Below are 4,761 nucleotides of genomic sequence, written 5' to 3'. Positions count from 1 at the left end.
ATTAAGAATTCTCTTAAATTTGTATTTATTTATTTATTTATTTATTTATCTGAACATGATACAGAGAAGTACAAAGGAATACAGTTAAGTGCAACATGCCAAAGCCCCTTGTATGCAGAGCATTATGGGCAGGCTTAAAATTAACTTAAGATTAATTAAGCAATGATATATTCAGTGGTAAAACATTATTGTAAACAGATAACAATTAAGCACAAATGAGTATTACTAAGTATTCTGTATTACTGAGCATTCAGTAGAATGGAGTATTCTGTTAGGTAATGTAGTTAAAAAAAACACAGTTTGATTGGGTCTCAGGTTAAACATACATGTATATGTGATACAATTATGAGAAAGATTTAAGATGTACAATTTATAAGATACAATTATTCAGTATTTATTTGGTTGTGGGTGAGTAAGTGATTTTTGAGAAGAAACTTGAATTTATAAACAGACAGTGTTTCTTTTATATTTACAGGTAATGAATTCCAGATTTTAGGGCCTTTTATGTGCATTGAGTTTTTGCATATCGTGAGGTGGACACGAGGAACATCAAAGAGTGATCTGTGCCTTGTGTTATGGTCATGTGTTCTGTTGAGGTTGGTAAGGAGATGTTTGAGGGGAAGGTTTATATCAGTGTTAAGTGTTCTATGTATGTAATAGGTGCAGTAATAAGTATGGATGTTTTGTATGGTGAGTAGGTTTAGAGTTTTGAATACTGGTGGAGTGTGCTGTCTGTAGTGGGAATTTGTTATCATTCTGACTGCAACCTTTTGTTGGGTAATTAATGGTCTGAGATGGTTTATTGTTGTTGAGCCCCATGCATAAATTCCATAGGTGAGATAGGAGTAAATAAGAGAGTGATATAGGGCCAGGAGGGCTGACTGTGGAACATAGTACTGTATCTTCGATAGTATATCTACGGTCTTGGAAATTTTCTTGGAAATTTGTTGTACATGTGTGTAGTGACACTGCTCCTGTGGGGAGCAGCAGCAGGATAATACTGCACCACCTCTCGGGGTTCTTAACAACAACAATAGTTTGGTGTGTGTCATGAGCGCCAACACATGGTGTGTGATTCTCTTCTCTTCTATCCATATATTAGTGATGCAGATTACATGGTGAGTTTAAATATGTGGCCTGTAGTTATAACTTATCTCTTGACATATGCAAGACATCACCATCCCTGTGGAAGCCGTTATTAGATGTACTAGTCGTTATATTTTGTTGTTGCAGAAGTACTATGAAGATTCTATGTTCAATAAAGTCTAGAGATAAGGCCTGTGTTTCTATCACAACAATTTATTGAACATAGAATCCTGGGCTACCTGGTGGTGATCCTGCGCTAGACTACATCACAACATGGAGCGTTGACTGAAACCTGAGAGGCTAGACTGTGACCCCAACTTATCAACGGCTGCTCAGGAATGGAAGCACTGGTTTAAGACTTTCGAAAACTTCTTGGGAGCCCTTCCTAAAGAAGATCTAGATAAACTAAGTCTGCTCATCAATTTTGTGTCACCTAAGATATATGAGGCTATTTCTGAGTGTAATACCTACGAAGATGCTATCAAAACCCTCAAGTCTCAGTATATTAAACCTACAAATGAAATCTTTGCACGCTATAGCCTTGCAACTCGCCGCCAGCAGATTGATGAATCCTTAGAGGAATACCTTCAAGCACTGAAAATTTTAGGTAAGGACTGTCACTACCAAGCAGTGACAGCTGCTCAGTATTGTGAAGAGTCCATCAGGGATGCTTTTATCAGTGGCCTGCAATCACCAATAATAAGGCAGCGTTTATTGGAGAATAAAACTCTCGACTTAGCCGCTGCCTTTGACCAGGCAAGAGCTCTAGATTCAGCCCAGAAGAATTCTGAAGTATACAGTACCACTCAGCCTTCTCGAGTGGTAAGTGCTGCAATTCCTGACCAAGACTCTTGCAATGAAGTTACTGTGGAACCTGCCTCAGTGACAGCAGCAGCAGGTACGGTGTGTTTCTTTTGTGGTTTTTCAAGACATCCACGTCCAAAGTGTCCTGCTCGTGAAGCAATGTGCCATAAATGCCACAAGAAAGGTCACTTTGCTAAAGTATGTCGTGCTAATGCATCAACAAGAGCTAGTGCCTCCACACATTCCAGTGATCATGCGACTCTAGCAACAGTGACTTCTGCAGCTACTCCAAATTCACTGTCAAATGCAGTTGTGAAAGTATTCATCAAAGGAACAGAAGTAGATGGTCTTACTGATAGTGGCAGCTCAGAGAGTTTCATCAACCTTGATTTAGTTAAACGCCACTCCTTGACTGTACATCACTCATCAGGTACCGTTTCCATGGCATCAATATCTCTCTCTATTCAGACCTTAGGGTTTTGTAAGGTAAATCTCAGAGTTAATGGAAAGGATTACCAAGATGTACATTTAGCTATTCTGCCACAACTGTGCTCTGATGTTATCCTTGGTCAGGACTTTCAGAAGCTGCATGGTAGTGTCACCTTAACATATGGAGGTGAACTGCCTCCTCTTGTTGTCTGTGGACTTAGCACTTTAAGGGTAGACCCACCAAAGCTGTTTGCAAATCTTACCGCGGATTGCCATCCTATATCAGCTATTCTTATGAGGATCGGATGTTCATTGAGAAAGAAACTCAGAGGCTGCTGAAGGAGGGTATTATAGAACCGAGTAATTCCCCTTGGCGTGTCACAGGTTGTTGTTGTTAAAGATGATTATAGGAAACGGAGACTGGCTATCGATTACTCTGAGACAATCAGAGTAATCGATAGCCAGTCTCCGTTTCCTATAATCATCTTTAACAACAACAACCTGTGACACGCCAAGGGGAATTACTCGGTTCTATAATACCCTCCTTGATGGGTACCCTCTACCTCGAATTGATGATACAGTGAACAAAATTGCTCAGTACTATGTGTTTAGCACAATTGATCTACAGAGTGCCTATCATCAAGTCCCTATAAGGAATGAAGATAAACCATACACAGCGTTTCAGGCTAGTGATGGCCTGTATCAGTTTACCAGAGTCCCTTTTGGAGTCACCAATGGGGTAGCCTGCTTCCAACGAATTATGGATTCACTCATTCAGGAAGAGCAACTCATGGGAACTTACGCGTATTTAGATAATGTTACCATTTGTGGCAAGACCCAGGAGGAACATGATGTAAACCTTGATAAGTTTTTGGAAGCCGCCAAGAAGAAAAATATCAGTTACAATGAGGAAAAGTGCACTTTTTCAACTAAAAGGCTTAGCATCCTTGGTTATGTAGTGGAAGGAGGTTCAATATTCCCAGACCCTGAACGACTACGACCTCTACGGGAACTTCCAATGCCTCAAGACAAAAAGTCACTCAGAAGAACTCTTGGTCTCTTTGCTTATTACTCACAATGGATCTACAACTATTTAAGTAAAGTCCGCCCATTGAGTGCTACCACATTTCCTGTGACAAAGGAAGCAGAAGCCGCTTTCCATACTCTCAAACAGGACATTGAAAACTCAGTAGTTCAAGCCATTGATGAGTCCCTACCATTCGAAGTGGAAACGGATGCATCTGACATTGCCATTGCTGCAGTCTTATCTCAGGCAGGACGACCAGTAGCCTTCTTTTTGAGAACCTTTCAAGGATCAGAGAAGTGTTATGCTGCTGTAGAAAAGGAAGCCCAGGCCATCATAGAAGCAGTTCGCCACTGGAGGCATTATTTAACTGGTAGACATTTCACCATAAGGACTGACCAACTGTCCGTGATGTATATGTTCGACAAGAAGCACAAAAGTAGGATAAAGAATGACAAGATATTACGCTGGATGATGGAACTATCGTGTTATGACTTTGATATTCTGTACCGACCAGGTCAAGAGAACATCTCACCTGATGCATTCTCTAGGTCCCACTGTGGAGCAGCATGTCATGATTTACAATCACTCTCAGCGCTCCACAAGGCTTTGTGTCACCCAGGAGTTACACGCCTGTACCATTTTGTCAAATCAAAGAACATGCCCTATTCAGTGGAAGATGTGCGACAAGTGATCAGAGCATGCAGAGTATGTGCAGAATGCAAGCCAAACTTTCATCAGCCAGAGAAGACTCATCTCATAAAATCCACCCAGCCTTTCGAGAGACTAAATATAGATATCAAAGGACCTCTACCAAGCACAAATCAGAATAGGTATTTCCTTAACATAGTAGAAGAATATTCAAGGTTTCCCTTTGTATTCCCCTGTGCAAATATGACTGCTTCAACTGTTATTAGTTGTCTTTCACAGTTGTTCTCTATTTTTGGTATGCCAGCTTATATCCATTCAGACAGGGGATCCTCGTTCATGAGTAACGAACTTCATGAGTTTTTGGCTAGCAAAGGTATTGCCTGCAGCAGAACAACAAGCTACAACCCTCAAGGCAATGGTCAAGTGGAGCGGTTCAATGGTACTATATGGAAGGCAGTTACAATGACATTGAAGTCGCGCAATCTACCTGTTCAACACTGGCAAACTGTCCTACCTGATGCTCTTCACTCTATTAGATCATTGCTGTGCACAGCTACTAATGCAACCTCTCATGAAAGACGCCTCAACTATTCACGTTGTTCCTCTACGGGAGCCTCCGTGCCCACTTGGTTATGTCATCCTGAACCCGTTCTCCTGAAGAGTCACCGTAGGATGAACAAGACGGATCCCGTAGTGGAAGAGGTAGAGCTCCTGCAAGCTAATCCACATTACGCCCACATTCGCTACCAAAATGGTGAAGAGGCTAC

This window comes from Cherax quadricarinatus, unplaced genomic scaffold, assembly GCF_038502225.1.
Source record: "Cherax quadricarinatus isolate ZL_2023a unplaced genomic scaffold, ASM3850222v1 Contig763, whole genome shotgun sequence".
NCBI lineage: Eukaryota > Metazoa > Arthropoda > Malacostraca > Decapoda > Parastacidae > Cherax > Cherax quadricarinatus.
Note: the sequence above shows the minus strand (reverse complement) of the source record.